We start from the raw sequence: 23,101 nt of genomic DNA on the forward strand, positions 1-23,101 counted from the left end.
CGAAACACTCCTGATAACGTTAATTATCTAAAAATAAAGTAACTACAAAATCATTCTTCTGTCATTGTATCTATAAATCAGTACAAAAACAACAACCATCGCACATAAGACCTTTGTGTCGGTTTTTGCTTACACACTGCCAATCTCGCGTCCTTGACTAATTTAAAACATTCTTTAAACTTAATTGTTCTTTCGAAACTGACCATGAGTGAGAAATGTGGGAGCTGTTATAGAGCAGTGAGTAGAGGTATTTGTTGCCAATCTGGTATGAAATATTTTCAGTTGGGGGAGGGGGGGGGGAATGCAGTGGGGAAAATGTTGGGAGAACAGAAGAGGCTCTCTCCTTGAACTGCAGAGTATGCAGTAGGAACGTTTTGGCTGGGGAACAGGAAAGCAAAATCTGTGCCCGTCAGGCACAGTTGGAGGAAGCAAGGAAGGAACTCATTAGGATCAAGGGAGATAGGGGGGAGGAGGGTGATTGGGAATTGGCAGCTGGTAGGAGGATAGGAAGAAAGAGAACGCGATCTGACAGTTTCATCATGAGCACCAAAAACAGGTATCAACCACTGCCAGAGTTAAGTGGAGAAGAGCCTCAGGTAGAACGAGGAGCAGGAAATGTGCAGCACACTTCAACCGAGGCCGAGAAGCCTAGGAATGTACAGTGTCTTAGTAGAAGAAGGAAGTGCTCAGCTAGGTAGTAGCCATGGGCGAGGTGTAGGCCCTCAGTTACAGGAGAGTTTAGGGGCAGCGTACCAGGCCAGCAGTATCTTCAAGCCAAATGTAGGGCTAAGTCATGTGATAGAGGACCTAGGGTCTTTATGTAAAGACTTTACAGTAGAGGACCATGTAGTGACAGTGGGTGGGGTGGGAAACAGTTTGGACAGGGATGGGGCATACGACATAGGTGGTGACCTGGACAAAATAGCTACCCTGACTCATGGCACCACCGTACACTTTGTTGAACTCTTTTGGTGTCACGGTTGACCACACCTTGATGGAGCTGTGAGGCGAATCAATGTGGGGTTAGGGATGGCTCTGAGAACAGCCAACTTTGCTCATGTTTCTCTGATGCCCATCAACAGATGGGGTTCCGCTAGGCATGGCCTACACCTAAACAGGATTGGGAAGATTGGTACAGCTGATTCATGAAGGTATATGGAGTTGGTCCTCGGGCCACAAATGGTCAAATACCTGTTGTTGATGGAAGGAAAAGTAGGTCTTTTTTAGGATAAATGCAGACAACAGGTTCCCCTACCTAAAGAGTATCTCCAGCAGTTTAAAAAGAACTGAAACAACGACTCACAAAACAGATTTTCACACTTCAAATATCACGTAAATCAGATGTCACAAAAGAAAACAAACCATTGAAATGAGTAACATGGGGCATTTCACAGAGTTAAAAATCCTCCATCAAAACATGCAATCAATGAAGAATAAAATACTACTATTAGAAGTTGAGCTCCAATCTTTGAACTGCACAGTAATTTGTATTAATGATCACTGGTGTAGAGATACAGACATCTAACAAGTAGTATTATCATTGTATGAGAAGACAAACTTACTGCAGAACTACTTCATGGGGTGGAGGATCATGTATTTATATCAGAGAAGAAGCACAGTTCAAATCAAGACATGACCTAAGTACAGTAAGTGAAGGCAAACAGTTTGAAATGTCAGCTATTGAATTAACAGGGCTTGATATCACCAAGAAATTAATCGTTTTTTGTGTGTATAAATCTCCCAGTGGTAGTGTGGATACTTTTTTCAGTAAATTAACAGAAGTTCTAGATAAAGTCTCAAGTACAAAGGTCAATATAATTCTGTGTGGGGACATTAACATCAACACTACTATCATAAATGAATCCAGCAGCACCTTCCTAAACATCCTTCAAAGTTTTGGCTAGTCCCTATTGGTCAATAGCGCAACAAGGGTTACTACAACGACTGCATCAGTAATTGACCATGTGGCCACAAATACGGACACGGAAAATGTGATGTAGCTGTAAAAGATATTGGACTAACAGATCATCTCTGTCAAATAACAACAGTAAAATAAATGGAATATAATAGCCGAAATAATTCAGAAGGCAGCAACTGTCGGTCAAAGACACCAATATAAGAAACAGAAAAGTTTTTTTAAGAGAATTTACTGATATAACATAATGTTGAATAAACGGGTATTTAAAACACGTAACAGATTTCTGCAGGTACTAATCAATGGCAGGCAATGGAAAGCTCTTAACGTCATCTATCTGTGAAAACCCCTTATTGCAGTAATTAGCAGCTCCTCAAAGAGAGATTTCTCTTAATTGTCAATAACTTGACTTTAGTATACAGTTACATATGTAGCAGCTTCATCTGTATCACTTTATACATTTTTTAGAAAATTATGTATTTCCTTTGGAGGCGAATCTGAAGGTGTCTTAAACAATGCTAAACGTGTTATTGGCAAAACATAAAATAATAAAGCCTGCTCTGTAGCCATGACTACTTTTCTCCCTTAAAAAATGAATACGGTCTTCTTTGAAGAAAGCTTTAACCCTTAACGACACTCGCTGTTTCGATTGATGTTAGTAACTTCGTGCGGTACTTTTCCATCGAAACACTGACACCGTCTGAAACTTATTTACTTCTACGTTTCTCTAAACCGTTGTTAATAATCATCAAAGGAAAGTTTTCTATTCATGGAAAATCAATATTTACGTTCTTGCCGACAATTAAGTCTGTACATTAACACTGCCCTCACAAACGGAGTTTTTGGAATTAACTAAAGAAAAAAAACTTGTTTTGGAATCTAATAATAATTCCCTGAGTAAACTGTAAAAAGAAGAAAGGCAGTGACTTTCAGTTTAAAAAATGATAGTAAGTTCATGAATGAATCGACTAAGCACTTATTGTCGTTCATCGCAGTCAATAAAATGAATTTTGCACACATGCTTTTGACATTTAGAACATGTTTTTGTGTCTTTAAAACAGAACTTTAATTTTTTTGGTTGATGCTGCAGCACTTGGACTTGCTCTCCATATTCGTCGATCCTGCTATCATTTTGAACATTTTTGCAAAGAACTTTGTCCATTGCAGTCTACAAGCCGTTAGAAAAATTTCAATAATTTCTTATCCTTTCTTTGACATTTACCTTGATCAGTGCCATACATAGTTGTTTTACAAAATATCGCTGCTCCATAGAACTGGTCTTATTTATAGCGGTATTTTCCATAGCAATACCTGTTAAGTAGCTCAAGGCCCCTGGGTGCAGCAACCATGTGACACACCTCTGTGGCCAGTTGCCTTCCGGCAGGTACCTAGCAGTACTTGGTATTTCGCAGGTTTTCACTGTAAAGACACATTTTTAAATTACTCAATACTTGTGGGCGGATGCTACTGAGGGTTTGCCAAGTATCATACCTCATCACGATGACAACACAGGGGAGTGTGCAACAGGAGCACTGAAAAAGCGTAGCGACCCTTCGGATTACGTTCAAATTTCATCGAATGTATTTGAACGGTCCCTTTACACCAGAACAATTGTACACCAGGGGAAAACTCGCAATTGCGCAAATCTTCAGACGTGTGATGTCACGTTCAATGGTCGAGACGGTTTGAATCTTCCGAGAGGTAGTGTCAAAGGTAGGCAAGAACGTCGTCATTTTGCTCATCTCATTTCCAGATGTCGTCTTCGACCACGAAACGTGTGTGAATCGACGTCTCGAGGACTGACGTGGTCTTATTACACACCTCTCCCCTCGCTCCTTCACCCCTCCCCACCCCTCCGACTGCCTTTTCGCTTAGGTTTTGAGCGGCTGTGTGTCTGAAATATTTTCCTCGGCCACTCTCATAAGAAAACTGCGTGAGCGTCACGGTTCTAACACTCATAGCAGAGGAGTGAAAAGAAGAGGTGGAATGTGGGTGTGAGGGTCTCCGACGATGTTCCCCACGTGTGACACGTCAACGGTGATGTTGGTCAGAATTGGTTTGAAATCTGGTGCCAATGTGACATCACGATCCCACTTGACACGTCACACTAACTTCTACCCTCTGGCCTTCCCTCCGTATGTCTGAACATCGTCGAGCCCGAGAGCTATTTCCAGGGCCACCGCTTTTGCATCATTAGAGGGCAAAGTTGTAGGCACATTTGAGCCAACTCTCAACTTTATTTGGTGGAATGGAAGACAATTACGAGATTTCGGAAAAGTGATCCCTTAATTCTGTTGTGCAGTGTATGTATTGGAATTGGATATGCGGTCTGATCACCTTCCCCCCCCCCCCCTCCCCCCACCTCCTACGCCTCGCCCCACTTTCTGTCCATATCCTCCTACCACCCATCTCTCTCCTACTATCCATCTCTGTCCACCTCCTCTCTCACTTCCTTCTTTTCCCCTGTTCATTTACTCCCTCCCCCTTTATCCACCATCTGCCCTGCCCCTCTCACCTCGATTGAGTATCGTTACTGTACGAAAACTTGAATGGGAGCTCAAGTAGCTCAAAATGAGTGGGTAAATCACGGACGGAGTCATTGGTATGTAATATGTGAGAGGTACCTTCTGCTGGATTTTAAGCCGTAAGTATAGGTTTCCAGTTTCCTGTGAAAACGGGGTACGACGAAGAAAACAAAATAGCACGTGGCTGCAAATATTTTATACAAGGAAATGGGAGATATTATTAACCTAATGGTTGGCGTAAAAACTGACTGCGAGAAAAAAACGAAACCTCTTGTCTTTACAGCACACCATAGCACAGGATTTTCTATCTCATAGTCGGTTTCAACACAACAAATTGGACATTGTTGTTTAAAAGCATATATAGCACATGTCCTCCTGAATGTTTATTAAAGTATCATGTAAAGATATAAGTCGATCAAAAAATTTCAGAGACTTTTGCTAACGGTTTTTTCCTATTATATTCATATCTGTGTATATATCCACTCAAATTTTTACTAGAGTATTACGTAAAAATACTAAGCAAATCGGTCAAGAAATTTACGAGATTTTTATTAAAAACATTCCTGCTTTATGCAGTATATCTATATACAGATGAACAGTAATAAAACGGACAAACTGCACGGGCGGATTTGTAATTAGAACTAGAGGACAAAAGGTCCTGTGAACATGTGTCCATAAACGCATCGTTGTCACGGTAGATGTTGCCAACGAATGTAAGTTCCACTGGCGACGCGTAGTGTGTTCTTCTCGTGTTGAAGGCTGTGTGATGGACTTAACGTACTGCAAACAGCAGAATGGCCCGGTATTCATACCGGGAACAAGCCGAGATGGTGTCTATGTAAGGCCAATCAAATGGAAACGGTCGAGAGGCCGCACAGCTATACCAAAACAAGTACCCCCACAGGCACCAACCACATCACACAACATTTAAAGTCCATTTTGGGTGTTTGTGTGACATGGGTCATTTCATATAGACGAAAGTTCAGGGAGGAGGCGGCCTGTACATACACCAGATTTGGAGGACCGGGTATTACTGGATACTAGAACGAACTATAGTACATGCTCCAGGCAAGTGGCCGCGAACATGGTGTAAACTGAAATACGGTTATGTGTATCCTGCGTGAAAACCTACAATGAGTGTAAGGATTATCGGCACCAAATTTCTCTCTACGGGAAAGATTTTGTCGATGGTTGCTGCACCAGACCGTCACAATTATGAGATTTCTGTCATCAGTCCTCTTTAGCGACGAGACAACCTTTACCAGAACTGGCATTATAATTCTGCATAATCGTCATCTGTGGACTGCAGACAATCCTCGGGGAATGGTTGAGGCGTCTTATCAGCATCAGTATGGGCAGGGGCTCTTGGCAACCTATACTTGGACCGTTATTATTCCACAACGCATTACAGTTCGTCGATGCCTCAACAACATTTTCCCTGGACGTTGAGTGGGATGCGAAGGCCCTCTAGCATGGCCTCGTACATCACCAGACTCGAACACCCCGGATTTTTATTCTGTGGGCACCTGAAAAGTGTTGTGTACGCTAAACCAGTTCCTGATGTGCAAATACTTCAATAACGTATTCACGACGCCTGTCACGCTATTTGGAGAGATGCCGGAACGTGCGAAAGAGAGCGGCAATCCATGATGCGACGTGTGAACGTCTCTGGGTAACCGTTCCCCACCTCATGCCTCCTCTCACTGGGCTAAGGGAACAACTCTTGCACCGAATGTACAACTATTTCTATTCCTCCGATTACAGTGCCATCTGTGGCGAAACTAAGCAAATGCTTCGGACAAACAGAATGTAGTGTAGATTTTCCCTTAGAATCACAATCTGCAATAAAAAGCCGGGGATTCCAATTGAAGATTTAAAAGTTAGCCCGCGCCATCCGCGTACGGGGTAGCGTGACAGGTCGAGTGTGACGTAGTTGGATGTCCCCCTCCGAAACCCTTGTTTGATCCGATGAGTAGTTTTCTAGATATTTCAATGTCTCCAATTAAAATGAACAGCCTGAATATATAGAGAAAAACTTTTTTCTTGCTTCGTCCTTTGAAAACTTATTAATTACCTCATCACAATCCGTAATTTAAAGTAAATTAATCCCTCTATATAAATTACCCGCATTATTTTGTCTTTCCTCTCTGTATAGAATTTCAGATAAGAAAATGAAATTGATTGCCTTCATTACATTAAAACATTAAAAACTGTTCCCATTCCCCTTTTAAAATTACATGAGACAATGTCATTTTTATACATATGAGATAAACAATTTTTCATCTTCTTCTACACACAGTACCAACAAAAAAAATTAAAATTGTTTATAACACATTCATACATTTTTCATGTCTCTTCAGTTGTGTTCCAAAGTGACCGCATACCACGCAGGGTACAGGATATTAAAAAATGTCCCTTTGGATATTCTGGTCAGTAGCACGTGATTATCTTCAAATGTTCATAATTTCATTTCTGCAACGTAATTTGCAGACCGAGACGATTTAATGTAGCTGAGCACATATTGAAACAACATAGTGTTTGGCCATTTAAAACAAATTCATTCGAATATTTTTAATTTTTGAGCCCTTTTTCTTTTTCGCTATTTGAAATTTTTCTATAAAAGTTGTCTTTATATAAAGCCCTGTGGTAAAAACAGTTATCAGACTGACTATATTCGTTCGTTTATTTGAAATCATAAATTCAATAATTTCGTTAGTTAAATCGATGGAATAGTATAAGTAACTAAATGCTTGCGTTTCAAAATTTGTAATTTACTTTCCTCTATATTTTATTCTATTTCTCTTTCAGCTGGCTGGCTATTGACTAATTCTTCACCTTCCTGTTCAGTGTTTCATAATTAAATGTGTTGGTTTTCAACTTAAGGTCATTTTGCTGATAATTGAAGTATCTTGCTTTTTATCGTCATTGTTTCTTGAATTATGATGGCCTGAATTCCGAAGACCAGTTATACATTCGTTCAGCACACGTTTCTGCAGTTTTACGAAGTGCATACATCATTCTTTAATTTGTCTTTTTTCAACACCTGATAGAAATCATTTCATTATTCTAGTTCCCTTTGAAAAGTTTAACATGAAATGTAATAATTCGACGGCTAGAAAGTTAGAGATGACGTATTCACTATAGTGGATTAATTAAAATTAAAAAAGTAAATAAAGATAATCTTGTGCTAATTGGTTTTGCCGTAAGATAATCTCAACAATAACATTTAATTTTATATTAATGTAATATCAACTTACTTGATTTTTTAATTATGCGCAAAGAAAACCTTAAATTTACATTTTGTTCTACTTTCTCAGGAAATGTGCATCGACGCAGTTCTTTGACGTCGGTGACGGCCGTAGTTTGAATTGCTGGTACCAGCCGAGTTCGAAAATAAAGGTAATTAGTTCACTATTCCCATTTTATGCTATCAATACGTTGCACTCACGTAAAGTGAGTGGCTCCATTGGCTTTTCTCGTGCTGGAACTATCCTCAAGACATCACACGACTGCGAAACGGAGAACTGTGCAACCGTGTATCTGAGTTGCAAGTAATCCTGGTTTAGGCCAGAGCACAGAGCGAACGGGAATTGGAAGCTTAAGTTCATCGTTCACTACCTATCAGCCGTGTGGGGAAATAAGCAGTAAAATTATGAATCCAAGAACTATCGTAAAGCTGCACAACACAGGCGCATGCGCAGTTACATTAGGCGGCCCCACATTTCCGCGATTTCTTGGCGAGCGAATTTCGTCCAACCAAGACCAGACTCGCCCATTACACTGGCCGACAGCATTTAGTTCCTGAAATCAGATTCTACTTATCTGGTGACACGTTACCATCTATCGAACGAAATTCTTCGTAATACTGCACTCGCATGGGACTTAAATTAATTATTCGGCAGATGTAATTGTTGGAAAACAGTCGCGTAATTTACTAGAAATTCTCACACATGACCCTTAGTTCAAAGTCCATCTGCAAAAAAGATTAAAGATTCTTACTTAGTCACGCCGAAATACCTTGCCCCCCCCCCCCCCATTTTTCTGGTTTTCGTCTACTTCGAACTGCAAATCTCTATAGAACGCACAATAGCAATAAAACTACCGACATAAATAAATAACTGACAGTGTCATGAGACATATGTGAAATACTGTATAACTCACTCATTTACAAATTAATACCCTTCGCCTATTTTACAGCACACCGTGAAATTCCGCATCATATGCATTTTATACAACCATGATTAAACGAGTATATCATCGCTTTTTCTTTCTCCACCAACGTAATTTTATCATGGCAAATTTATTTCCCTAGTCTTATGGAGAACAAAACCGCAATTTCCCAAAATTCTTATTTGCATTTTTTCTTTAAATTATTACAAAATTTTCTGTTTACAGGGTCAGTTTCGAGTGTTACTTCGTCTTCAGATCAGATACATCGCTACGACGCTAACACATTGATACTCTCGTAACGAGATATCAAGTCTGAAGATGGAGTAGCTCCTCATATTGGACATTAAAATAGGACGTCTTGCCTGGCTTTAACAGAACGAAGAATATCACCATCAAAGTAATTTAAGTTATAACTTTAGTTCCGATGACAGTTAATATTCGTGCTTGTCAATTTCTTTTATTGATTCTTTAGCTGGTTAACTGCTTTAATTTCGTGACAGTTTGCTGGTTCAGAGTCAGTTGCAGACAATGCTTCGGTGGTTCCCACAGAAATGCCTGTCTTATTTAAATATTCGGTATGCGACCCTGTGGTTTATTGGAAGAATCCTCGCGAAGTGTAGTCCACCCACTTGAATATTTCTCGATAGCTTGGGCCTGTGCCACTTGGATTGGTTGAGGTACAGAGAATATCCAAAGACATCAGTGCGTTTCGTTACAGGTTCACTTAGAGAGAGCAAAAACGCTGCAAGAGAGATGCCGTGATTCGTGGTTTTTTTATTATTATTTAAAATTACGAGACCGTACGTTCCTAAAAGTTCCACCACTTAATGCTTTCTCCTGTGTACGGAAGAAACGCAGGACCAAAAGGTAATTTATGTAGAGTATGAAAAAACTAATATACATTTGTATAGTTAACATATTTAAGTGATTAACATTGCGAGATCACAAATTAATGTAAGTAATGAAGTAAACCATTTTAAATGTGAAATGCTGTTCGATTAATAACTGATGTAGCCGTTAGACTATTGACATGCGTCCATAGTGTTATGCAGGCGCCGGATGTCCCTTTGTGGGATGGAGCCCGATGCCCACTGCACTGGGCTGGAATGTTAACGGTAAACCACAGATAATGCTATATGCGGATGACGATGGAGTTGTCGTCCGATGGTGTCCTATATGTGCTCTATTGGAGACAAATCTGGTGATCAAGCAGGCCAAAGCAACATGTCAAAACTCTATAGAGCGTGTTAGGTTGTAGCATCGGCATGTAGACGAGTGTTATCCTGTTGGAAAACACCCTCTGGCTCGCTATTCAGGACAGGCAGCACAACAGGTCGAATCACCAGATTGACATAAAAATTTGCAATTAGGGTGTGTGGGATAGCCACAGGAGGCCATAACTTCAGATGTGGGTCACTGCCCTTAACATGCAGATAAGTTGGTTGCACGTGCTCAACTGGCTTCCTTCTAACCAAAACACAGGCAACCCCGTCACTGAGGCAGAACTAGCTTTAATCAGAAAACACAACAGACTTCCACCCTGCCCTCTAATGAGCTTTCACTTGACACCACTGAAGTCGCAAATAGCTGCGGTTTGCGTTTATTGTAATGCACGCTAATGGGCGCCTGGCTCGGAAATGCCTTTGAAGTAACCGATTTTTTTTTCGTCATTGATTATCGCAGAAAGACCATGAATGTACAATTTTAGAGATTCGAGCTCACGTATACCGTTACCAACGACTGTTCTTCCATTGATCTGTTCGTTACTGTGTTGGAACATAGCGGTGGGGAGACGAGTAACAGCGGCAAACAAACTAGCCACCACCACCACTTTTAATCATGTCCATCCCAAATCCTGTATCATTTCAGTGACACTCACTTCCATATTTCGCGATAATACAAAACATGCTGCCCTTCCTTGAATTTTTTTCGATGTACTCTGTCAATTCTATCTGGTAAGGATCCCACATTGCGTAGCAGTATTCTAAAAGAGGGCGGAGTAGGCAGTCTCCTTAGTAGATCTGTCACATTTTCTAAGTATCCTGCCAATAAAACGCAGTCTTTGGTTAGCGTTCCCCACAAGATTTTATGTGTGTTCCTTCCAATTTAAGTTATTTATAATTGTAATTTCCAGGTATTTAGCTGAATTTACAGCCTTTAGGTTTGACTGATTTATCGTGTAACCGAAGTTTCACGAATTCCTTTTAGCACTCTAGTGGATGACTTTACACTTTTCGTTATTTAGGGTCAACTGCCAATTTTCGCGCCATTCAGATATCTTTTCTAAATCGTTTTGCAGTTTGTTTTGATCTTATGATGACTTTATTAGTCGATAAACGACAGCGTCATCTGCAAACAACCTAATACGGCTGCTCAGTTTGTCCCCCTAATTGTTTATACAGATAAGGAACAGCAAAGGGCCTACAAGACTACTTTTGAGAAAGCCAGAAATCACTTCCGTTTTACTCGATGACTTTCCGTCACTTACTATGAACTGTGACCTCTCTGACAGGAAGTCACAAATCCAGACACATAACTGAGACGATATGCCACAAGCACGCAATTTCACTACAAGCCGCTTGTGTGGTACAGTGTCAAAAACCTTCCGGAAATTCAGAAATACGGAATCGATCTGATATCCCTTGTCAATAGCACTCAATACTTTATGCGAGTAAAGAGCTTGTTGTGTTTCACAAGAACGATGTTTCCTAAAGCCATGTTGACTCTTTGTCAATAGACCGTTTTCTTTGTGGTAATTCATTATGTTCGAACACAATACATGTTCCAGAACCCTGATGCATATTAAAGTATTCAGTAACGTTTGCTGCATTAAAGGATACGGCAACGCCTCTGTGCGTTATAGGATTTGGTGATGCCTGCCTACATCACGGGCTATAATAACACCTGCATGCATTAAAGGATTCAGTAATGCCTTCCTGCATCACAGGATACAGTTATATCTACATGCACTACAGGTTTTAGTAACACCTGCCTGCATTACAGTATTTGGTAATGCCTGTCTACACTACAGTATTTGGTAATGCCTGTCTCCATTACAGGATAAGGTAACGGATGTGTGCATTACAGTGTTTGGTAATTCCTGCCTCCATTACATGGTACTGCAAAGGTTCCATACATTATAGGCTTTTGTAACGCTTGCGTCCATTACTTCATACAGTACTTCATACAGTAGTGGTTGCATACATCAAGGATATTGTATTCTCAACCTGTATTATAGGATATAATAACATCTGTGTGCATTACAGTATTTGGTAACACCTGCCTGCACTACAGGATTCAGTAACGCCCTCCTGCATTACAGAATGCAGTTATGCCTGCGTCCATTAGAGGGTTTGGCAATGTCTGTCTGTATTACAGTATTCAGTAACACATGTCGCCATTACAGGATGGGGTAAGGTCTGCATGCATTACAGTATTCAGTAATGCCTGCCTCCTTTACAGGATACAGTAACAGACGCATGCAAAACAGGATTTGGTAATGCCTGTCTGAGTTACAGGATATGGTAACACCTACATCCATTACAGGAGTTGGTAATGTCTGCCTGGATTACGGGATTCACTAATGCCTTCCTGCATTTCAGGACACAGTTATGCCTGCATGCATTACACTGTTTGGTAACGCCTGTCAACATTACAGTATTTCGTAATGCCTGGTGCATTAGAGGATATGGTAACTCTGTGTGCATTACAGGATTTGGTAACACCTGCCTGCATTACAGGATTCAGTAATGCCTTCCTCTTTTACAGTTATGTCTGCATGCAGTACAGGGTTTAGTAACACCTGTTTGCAAGACAATATTCGGTAATCCCTTTTGCATTACAGTATTCATTAACGCTTTTTGTGCATTGGAGGACACAGTAACGCCTCTGTGCATTCTAGGATATGGTGTTGCCTGCCTGCATTACAGGATATGGTAACACCTGCATGCATTAAACGATTCAGTAATGTGTTCCTGCATTACAGCATACAGTTATGCACTGCAGAGCTTGGGTATTGGTGTTGGGTATTAAACTGGGGACCTAGAAACGACGGAAAGGCTTCATCCTGCCGTGGTTCACAACCCCACAACAGCACACAGCAGTCCATCCACCCCATCACTGTCCCACGCCGAACGGTTATTGTGCAGTTCGGAGTCCAGTGGACTCCCGGGAACATCTCAAACCAGACGAGTGTAACCCCAAATGTTTGCGTGGTAAAGTAATTATGGTGTACTTGTACGTGGAGATAGTGTTTGCACAGCAGTCTCCGACAATTGTAGCTGAGGCGGAATAAGGGAAACTAGCCCGCATTGGCCGAAGCAGATGTAAAACTGCTTTAAAAACCATCCACAGGCTGGCTGGCACACCAGACCTCGACACTACTCCGCCAGACGGTTTCGTGCGGGGACCGGCACGGCTTCCCGCTCGGGAAGCAGCGCGTTAGACTACGTGGCTACTGGATGGGCTCCTTCAGGGTTTAATGACACCTGTCTGAATTACAGTATTTGGTAACGCCTGTCTGTATTACAATATTTGGTAATGCCTGTCTGCATTACAAGACGGGGTAATGCCTGTCTTAATTATAGGATTCGGTAACGCCTGCCTCCATTACAGGATACTGTAACAGCTCCGTGCATTACACGCTTTCGTAATGCCTGCCTGCATTACAGGATTCAGTAACGCCTTCCTATGTTAAAGAAATTAATAACGTCTGCTTTCATCACATGACTGAAAACGGCAATTATTTAACAGAGGATGGGCTCTGATAACGATGTGTAGCTTCTGTTTCTCGGACAGCATTAAAGCTATTTTCTTTTCAGTGATTTTTCACCTCAGCACGCCACTGGACCTTAGCCCGGGAGATGAATTTGTAATATCTGCAACATGCCGGCGTCTTTCGTTGCCCAGAAACCGCATCTAGAGCTTAGGAAGTACGAGGTACGGCAGATGGCACTGTTCAGGGGTATATCTCTCTTCATTGCGTGCGATAAGACAAGAAATGGCAGTTTTTGTGACTGTTCTTTTCAGGGAGAGAGTGGGGAAAGGGATGCGGCAGCTATCTAATTCATATCAGTAGCTAGTACTGCACGAGTGGGTTTTATTTGACTTTACTGTGTGTGATAAGAAAATTCCAGCGTGGTGAGACATGCCAAAATGGACCATTCCGTTTTATGTCGACACACCGAGATTGCAATTTTCCTTGTGACAGAACACATGAAGAAACCCAGTCCGATGTGAAGAAACAATCACCCCAAATTACAGCTCACAGGGAAAAGACCCACTATTAATAATTTGGAATAAATAAACCATTGAAATCAATTTAAGAAGCATCGGGTGACAAACACTCTGAAGGAAACTTTAATGGTATGACCGGCTGCGGACTTTCGCGCGTACCTTCAGACGTCTGCACTTGTTTTACTATAGCGATGTCGACAGAGCTTCGCTGGGTCCAGTAATTATCCCTCGTGGACGGAGAACAGACTGCAGGAACGGACAGAATGCTGCTGGCTAAGGTGTTATTGTAATTAAACAAGTATAGTCATTTGATACGGTAGTCTGAAACCGGTCACGGCAGTAAAATAAAGGTTTCTTGAAAGTGTTTGTAGCTTGTTGAATTGTGTTGTACATCAACAATCCGTAACTGAAGTGCAGCTGCGGAATTTATCAATCCTACTGGAAGTACTTCATGTCGTGGAGTGCGACATCTTCTCGCTCTATGGGTGATGGAATAAACAGCTTCCATCATGTCACAATGAGATGACATGAATAGCAATTTCTTTTTTAACAATGATGGGTCTTTAGGAATACACTTTCTCCAGCAGAGAACTGATTAACCCCACGCAGCTGCTTGTTATAATGAATCTTTTGCATCTTGGCACTTTCTGTTAAAGATCTTAGAACTGACCTTACCTTTTTCTCAAGAGGTACTTCCTCCCTTAGTATACACGGAACCCACTTGTTCTTTTCCTTGTTTTTGTGTATGGGATGTGCGGTGTATATGGTGTATTATACAACGGAATGTTGTTAACGATCTGCTCAAACACGCCTACTTTGATGTATTCGTAGCCACCGAATGTGAATTATCGGCTACCTCGACCATATTCATCGCTGGATTGGGATTTCCGCATGGCTGCACCCCATTCGGATTCGGGGCCAGATTCGATTGCTGGTCAATGTTTCTCCCCTGATTAAATTGTGACTGCTTTCCCTAGCGGTATTGGCACTGTGGATTCATAGCGGTATTACCACTATGGATTCTGAAAATCCCTGTTCGTACTGTACTGTGGGTGACTGCGGTGGTCACTTCCGACGTCTATTGTTCTGATCGTTCCAGTTGCCGTTACTGTGGTTCGGATGACCTGTCGTCATCCGTTCGCCTCCCCTCATGATTCGGAGAGCTGCCGCCGGCGTTACCAGGCACTGACATCGCAACAGCCTGCTGTGTGTCGCCAAACGCTCGCCCGTCATTGTTGCCAATATACTACGGGTGGAAGTAGCCTGCTTTAAGATACTCATTCTGGTTATTATTGTTATTACTACCCTTCATATATTCGTTTATAACGTCAATAGAGTGGAGGACCGACAAAAAGTGCTCTACATTAATTTCTGGGACCTATTATCCTCTAATGTTAAATGGACGTCTTCCTTACACAATGTGTAGAACATCACTGAGAGCTACGGGTTTATCCCAGAAACGAGTCTTATTTATGTATTTCTTTAAACATTTTCTTGTCGATCTCTGCCTGATGTTGTATGGGCCTGGACTAAAGACTTGTTTTCTTAATCTTTCCTGCACACAGCACATGCTACATTTCGCAAGGAATGCGTTTTCAAATTGTGCTAATGTGTGACAGCTCTCTGCCATCTCGCATTCCCAAAGCGCGGCCTCATCTTGTATAAAACCGAATAAATACTGCATCTTTCGGTGTTCAGTCCAAACTGTAGACAACACGTTAAAAAAACTGGATGAACGGATTTCTTTTCTGAGTTTAGCACCTAGAGTTGTCGGTTTTTTAGATGACTTTCTTTTAGTATAATTAATGAAAGTGTGGTGTCTGCCCCTACATTTCGTGAAGTGTTTTCTGGTACTATATTTGTGCTAGTTACTGTTCTTTGTGCAGATACCTATGCATAAGAAACTGGGCTATGACATTCACCATTACTCTTACCTGTACAGCTGCTGTTATTCCATGTTTCCTCCTTAATGTTATTCCATTCTTCTTCTATTTTCTCCAGCTGTGTTTCTGTTTGTGTTTGTACATGATCCTTCCACTTAGGTAGATCCTGTGTAAGTGATCTGTGTGTCTGACGTAACTCAATTTGTATCTTTAATACTGACGTATTCTGCTCCGTATACACATCGGTAACAGTTTGTTCAACAGCGTTCTGTGATTCTGTCTCTAATCTGTTGTCGTTTAGAGTCTCTTACTCTCGTGAAAAACCATTATTTTGTTTGTCATGTTTTGTTGCTATCATCTACTTGTTTGCCCACGTATTGAACTGTGGACTGTAGTGATGTGTGCTCTAACCACGTTGTATTAAAATCATTTGTCAGTTTTCTAGTTTGTTCTGGAATGTCTTTTACTACAGTTTTCAAGGTTGAAATCTCATTCGTTATTCCTTCTAAGTCGCTGCTTATCACTTCTATGACGTGATTCGTATCGTCTGTTTTGAAATTGTCCTGAATATGAATGAGATTACTAATATCGTTACTCGAAGCCTCTAATGTTACTGAAGTGTCGTCAAATCTTTGATTGTTTTCATCAAATTTTTGGTTTAGTAAAGCTTCTATCTTTTGATATAGTTGTGCAAAAGGGTCAGGTGCAGGGTGTGCCACCTCGGAACTAGTACTGTTCAGTGGCTGTGACATTGCGTCACTTGATAACATTCCAACATCGCTACCGTTACCCTGAACATTTCCAACATTAGTCTTCGGTATATTATCTAAAGTGTTGTCCTCCTATGAACTTTCCATAGTTGTTGTTTAAGACTTAGTTTTAACCGTCGGCCGCTGGTGGCCGAGAGGTTCTAGGCGCCTCAGTCCGGAACCGCGCTGCTGCTACAGTCGCAGCATCGAATCCTGCCTCGGGCATGGATGTGTGTGTTGTCCTTAGGTTAGTTAGGTTTAAGTAGTTCTAAATCTAGTGGGCTGATGACCTCAGATGTTAAGTCTCATAGCGATTAGAGCCATTTGAACAATTTAGTTTTAACCATAATAACGTGTGTGAATTTCTAAAATTAAATAACTTTCTCTTTATTATTCGTCTTATGTTCACCACATAAACAGTTCACAGATGACGCTGAAATGTAACTTACTTCTGCTACTGAAAAATTTTCCTTTGCAAAACAGTTACGTAATACTAAGCGTGTTTGCGCGCTACTACAACAATGTTTCTGCATTTTGTGAAACATTTATATAATGAAAAATTACTACAAAAATAATAAATTTTGAAACTACTAGAAACGAAAACAAAATCTATGTGTAGCACCCAGTGGTTCTCGTAAAAATCAACTTTAATCCCACATTTTACTTTAATAAGCTCTACGAACGGGTACTGATGTTCCTTGTCAGGCGTGCTGTTTTGCTACCGTTGAGAAACTTTTTGAGAATCGGCTTTTTTCCAGATTTTTGTCTTCTGGTTTTACTGTCTCAGAATTTTGGAAGATATTTCCTTGTTACTGTAGTTTGCTCTCAGTCATGCAATCAGTTACATATAACATTAAACGAACAAATATTTGTGTTACAATAATATTGCTGCTTTGTACATACATATATAACATACGTATTTATTTACGTCGTGTAGACGGCCTTCAATCTGAAATCTCGTATGTGACTTGCGTTTGCTGACGGGGTGTAGAAATATTGTTGACCGCTTAGAGAAAGAAAAATAATTTAATGGTTTTGAAAATCAGATACGGCCGCAATTTGAGGATGAATTACGACGTAATCGTTAACAGCACCGCGAGAGAGTTACGAACAAGTTATTTCTTAGTGTTTTATTTCATGATTTTGGCCAGTTTTAGGATCTACAAAAAATGCCTCTCATGCTTTAGAGCGATATGCAGGAGACAGAGGGCTTATCTGATGAACTGACCTGGAGAAAACTACAGTTCCTTTTATTTTTTGACCATAAAATCGGAAAGGTAAAGTCTACAAGCTCTTGAACAGGATGAGAATTACTCTCTCAATTCTTACGCTCCGCTCAAGCGGCCGTTTGGCACAGTCCAAACCACCCAGGAATTAATCAGGTTTGACTTACCTCCTTTAACAGCCTCGAAAAACCGCTAAGCTCCTTCGCCTTCTCTACAGTAAAAGGTGCCATAGGACTATAAAAATAATGCACACCGATTTGAATGGTCATTATTAAATAACGAACGGGCATTCTTCCCTCTGCCCAAACTCTGTTCAGAGCTAAAAAATTAAAGATACCAGATTGTGACAAAAGGAGGTCAGCGTTAACATATCTACTGTTTTGCTAATCATAATAATCCATCTGGAACCGAATACACTTACCGTAACGTTTCACTTTGCAGCTGTCGTTCTCCAATTTTACGTCTCATTACCCTTCAGTGGCCGTCGAACCTGATCACGTAACTACATCTACATCTACATGTAGATGTAGATGTAACAAATACATTCGGCCCGTTGTAAGTTATCGTACCATTTTTGCCCTTTCGCTGTACCACGTATAAATCTTCGATACCGTGCCTCTTGAAACAGCAAATAGCTTCGTTTGATACGGAAGCACTCGCTATAAGAGCACCAGCAATGTGCCCACGTTCTAAATCGCTTTGCTCCGACGCAGTGCACTCACAGCTACACACAACACTGTTGAGATCATATGTGACACTTGCGACGTGTTGAGGACATTGCACAGGTGCCGTCAGAGATCAAACGTAACAGCGGAACTTTCAGGCTTGGCTAGACTCTGTATTTATGTTCCAGCGAATACATCTCCAGGACCACGCACATGACTTAACAGCGCTGGAAATCGCCATTGATGGTGTTTCCCAAATAAAAGAAGCGAAACGCGTATGGCAATAAACAAACTGCCTTCAATCAGCTGCACAGACGGTACATATCTCCAAGAAGCTTAGTTATGATTTCTACAAACGCTCACCGTCCATCTTACAAAGTTGCCTACTGTGTAGCAAAGAGCAAGAAACGTCGCACCATGGTGGAAGACCGTGTTCCACCAGCTGCTCTGTTCTTAATATCTATTGTGATACGTGAGTCACCTGCGAAGAAACTGGTGAATGTGCCTTTTGTGATTACGCAGGCTTTCCCGGCGTAATAAGTCTTGAGAGTCTCTTCGGGTTTGCTGCCGGATCCTAAAATCAACTTGACTCGATATTTCGGCGATCCAACTGTTCGCCATCTTCAGGAAATGCTGCTTCTGCTGATGAGTCCCGCTGAGAACTGACACAAGATTGCAATTCGACGTCCTATATAGGCCACCGTTCAGTACACGGCGCATGCGCCGCCCATCACGGTTTCTGCCTTCCAAATCAGGGAGGTGGCGCCGCCCTTAGTGAAACACTGCTGGCAACGATATATCGCAATCAAGGCCGCACCGCAGAGCGTTCAGTTTTGATGCGAGATAATACAGGATTCCACGTCTCTGTTGATTAAATTACTAGCCAAACTAATTTCAATCGCTTCTTTATAGACACTATTCCAAAAACCGGAAATGTTGGCAATCGCAACAGTTCCTCAACTTTCATTTTGTGTCCTTCATTTCAGCAGTGTTCTGCTACGGCCGATTTTTCCGGCTGTTGTGGCCTCGTGTGACGGCGATGTTCCACACACCTGTTATGCACTGTGCGAATAGAACGGCCAACGTAAGCTTTCCCACACTGACACGGGATTTTGTACATCCCGGGTTTCCTAAGTCCCCCCAAATCATCCTTCACAGAGCCGAGAAGAGCCCTAATCTTAGAAGATGGAGGGAACACACTCTTAATGTTAAAATTCCTTAAAATTCGTCCAATCTTAAACGATAAGCCTCCACCATAAGGGAGAAAAGCCACACATCTATGTTCCTCTTCGTACGCCTCCGGAGATGGTCCAAATTCCATAGCCCGACGAATCTGTTTCTCGGTGTATCCATTTTCCTTAAAAACAGTCATCAAATGCTCAAGTTCTTGGGTTAAGCAGTCTGCGTCGGAAATGGCATATGCTATCCGTACCAAAGTCCTAAGGACGCCACTACGTTGGTGTGGTGGATGAAAACTCTTAGTGTGCAGATACCAATCTGTGTGTGTCGGCTTTCGGTGAACACTGTGTCCCAAAGTTCCATCTGGTTTTTTATAAACCATTACGTCTAAAAATGGAAGTATCCCATCATTTTAAACCTCCATAGCAAATTTGATACGAGGATGAAGACAGTTGAACTGGTCCAACAATCTGTTAAAAGCATCACGTCCATGAGGCCAGACGAAGAAGGTATCGTCCACGTATCTCCAGAAGCGCGTTGGTTGCAAAGTTGAAGTCCTCAGTGTCATGGCCTCGAAGTCCTCCATAAATAAATTGGCGACTATGGGTGACAAAGGACTACCCATAGCCACTCCGTCATTCTGTTCAAAAATGTTACCGTTAAATAAAAAATACGTGGAGGTCAGCACATGACGACAAAGCTTCACCAGCTCTTCATCCAGTTTTTCACTAATCAAGCTAAGGGACTCTTCCAGAGGAATTCGTCTAGATAGGGATACCACATCGAAACTCACTAACAGATCTGAAGGACTCAACTTCAAAGATCCCAATCGTCGAATAAAATCCACCGAACTGGATATATGGTGCTCACACTTGCCAACAAATGGACTGAGGGCAGTTGATAAGTACTTTGCCAGGTTATAAGTGGGTGCACCCAAATTACAAACAATAGGGCGTAGAGGAACCCCTTCCATATGCAACTTAGGCAGACCATACAACCTAGGCGGAACAGCAGCACCCGGATGAAGTTTCTTACGTAAATCAACTGACAACGAACTCTTTTTCAACAGTGAAAGTGTCCTACGTTTGATCCTTTCTGTGGGGTCATTAGATAGTCTTCTGTACGCCGGGTCGTTGAGAAGTGAATCCATTTTTAGGACATAATCATCCCGCGTCATTACAACCGTGGCAGTCCCCTCGTCAGCTGGTGAAACTACCACTTCCTCATCATTCTTAAGGGAACGAATGGCTGCTCTCTCTGCGGAAGAGATGTTATCCCGCGGTGGTCGAGCCCGACGTAATGCGTGGGACACTTCTTGCCTTATTTCCTCTGCTTGATCCTCGGTAGGCTGCGTACTGCTTGTTCTACAGAGCATATGAACTCTGTGACAGGAAGTCTCTTGGGAGTGGGCGAGAAATTTAAACCTTTCTCCAATATCGACACTGTGGGTCCACTAAACGCCTTGTTAGAGAGATTAATCACAGTACGCCGACGTTTATCCGCTTCTGGTGCTGTAGAACGAGAAAGAAGCCGTTCAACTTTCGAGGACTGTCTGGTAACGGCGCTCCTATGTGCCCAATCTGATAGCGCCCACGTGGAATCATCAACCCACTGCCAAACATCCCTTGAAAACTGCGAGGACAATTTCAAATGTAAACAAAATAAACTTCGGAGGAAAAAGGAAAGCTGTTGAGTACACTCGTCTTCTTGCTGAGATGCCATGACGAAGGTATTATTCCTAATTTCGCCAGATTTATTCATTTTATTAATAGTAAGAGAGCTAATAGGATTAAGGAACGTGCAAGCCAAGCACTTTCAAAAGAGCGCATTCGTTTTACCCGTAGACAGCTGGATATTGTTTCCAAAGATTTATTTTATTTACATTTGAACTTGTCCTAGCTGTTTTCGATGCAGCGGATGACAAGCGAAGCGGTCCTGCTATGAAAATAAATGGCACCCCAGATCATCACCCCTGACTGTCTGGCTATATGGCGGTAGACAGACAGCTTGGTATCTCACTGCTGTCTGGGCCGTCTCCAGACACGTTTTCGACTTGTAATCTCATTGACTGGAGTAGAATTGTCTTGTGATGAGTTCCGATTCGAACTGAGCGCCAGTGACCAGCAAAGATGTGTCTGGAGACGCTCCAGACAGCAGTGGGATATCAATCGGACTGTCACCCAGCATATGGTCCGACAACAAGGAGTGATGATCTGGGTATCTATTTCGTAGCCCTTTGCCACCCTCAAGGCATAAGCGGTATGTAGACGATATTCTCTGTCCCGTTTTATTGCCCGTCAGGGCAAGTCATCCTGGTCTTACATTCCAGCATGATAATGCCCGCCCGCACACGGCAAGAGTCTGTCGTGCTTTCCAAACCCTACCTTGGCCAACAAGGTCACCGGATCTCGCAAAAACTGAGGCCGTTTGGAGCATTATGGTCACGTCCCTCCCATGAGTTGGGTTTTTTGACAATCTAACGCTCCAATCGGACACAACTTGGAACGATGTCTCTCAGGGGGACATACAACATATCTCTCATTCAGTGCCAATCCTAATTACTGCTTGTGTAAGGGCCAGAGTTGGATGATCTCGTTATTGAGCTGCTTGATTTTGATGTTCTTTGTCTTGAATAAATCATTCAAATTTTCCATACTAATTTGTTTGTCTTTAAACGTACATTAGACGTACCGTATTCCGTCGTATTCGCATAATTCCTTCGAGATGCGTTTTTTTGTCTTTTTTATGGTGTAATTACCCTCGGTGTAGAGAAAGATTAACGCCATGAACAATTTTCATGCTTGCAGCTTGATTTTTTTAACAGTGATTGTTAAAAAAAGGAAGAATGAGGCTGTTTAGGCATCTGGCACTCCCTCGCGACATGATTACGTGACGCTTCTCAAGGTAGCGTGACCGCATGCCTGCTCCCCCCCCCCCCCCCCCTAGTCACACAACACACGCACACGCACGCACGCACCACACTCTCAATGAAGCGCTTCCTGGGCGCTCAATGGCTGCCTGCTTGCAGCCCTGCGCTGCGCACGCGGGCGGAACGCTACGCTACGGCACGCTGGGCCAGCTTCTTGACGGAACTGAGCAACCGCTGCCACCCGCTAACCAGAAGACAGGCGGCAGTCGCCACACGCCACACTTGGCGGAAGCAGCCGCGGCTGCACACCCAACAGGTGTTCCGGAGCCTGCGCTCCGCGTTGTCGCGGCACACAACTGGCGTAGCAGTTTCTCGTAAAGCAGCCCTCACACGGGACATGTCCGTCATCGCATGGTCCCCGCCCGGTTTGCTCCACGCTGTGAGATGAGCCGGTATAGGCGCAGATCCACGGTTTGGTTCTCAGGTGTTGGAGAGGAGGGGAGGGGTAGGGCTCTAACATACGCTTTTGTAAAGGGGTAAAAATTATGTCTGAAAGTGCTCAGTGGTGTGGACGGCGTAAATAACTGTGATTATCATGGCAACACAAAGCAGTTGTGCATTTGTGCTGTGTGACACACTTAATTCACAAAACATGTGAAATACTTTATTATTTATGTTTGTCTCT

The 23,101-nt window shown here is 42.2% G+C and overlaps 1 protein-coding gene across 1 annotated transcript in view; it reads left to right on the top strand.

The window, feature by feature from the left end:
• The window catches only part of LOC126284651 (PI-PLC X domain-containing protein 1-like), a 365,603-nt gene that overhangs the window by 97,962 nt on the left and 244,540 nt on the right, over positions 1 to 23,101 (top strand). The window contains exon 2 of the mRNA XM_049983744.1: positions 7,758 to 7,839. The gene's annotated coding sequence lies outside the window, so the exon portion shown is untranslated. The remainder of the gene's footprint in view (positions 1 to 7,757; positions 7,840 to 23,101) is intronic.

The sequence above is a fragment of the Schistocerca gregaria genome, chromosome 8 (assembly GCF_023897955.1).
Source record: "Schistocerca gregaria isolate iqSchGreg1 chromosome 8, iqSchGreg1.2, whole genome shotgun sequence".
NCBI lineage: Eukaryota > Metazoa > Arthropoda > Insecta > Orthoptera > Acrididae > Schistocerca > Schistocerca gregaria.